Genomic DNA, 228 nt, shown 5'->3' on the forward strand with positions numbered 1-228 from the left:
CTGTGTATGTGCTTGGAAACATGGTGAACTCACTAGTCTATATCACGGTGCATAGTTGAATAGGTTTATATACTTCTCGTATAAAGAGCATCTATGTTGAACTGCATATGGGCATGATGACATGCGCACTACTCTGTATCACGGTGCATAGTTGAATAGGTTTGTATACTACTCGTATAAAGAGTATCTATATTGAATTACGTATGGGCTTGGGAACATGTTAGAACG

This window comes from Sphaeroforma arctica, assembly GCF_001186125.1.
Source record: "Sphaeroforma arctica JP610 unplaced genomic scaffold supercont1.1332, whole genome shotgun sequence".
In the NCBI taxonomy this organism is placed as follows: Eukaryota; class Ichthyosporea; order Ichthyophonida; genus Sphaeroforma; species Sphaeroforma arctica.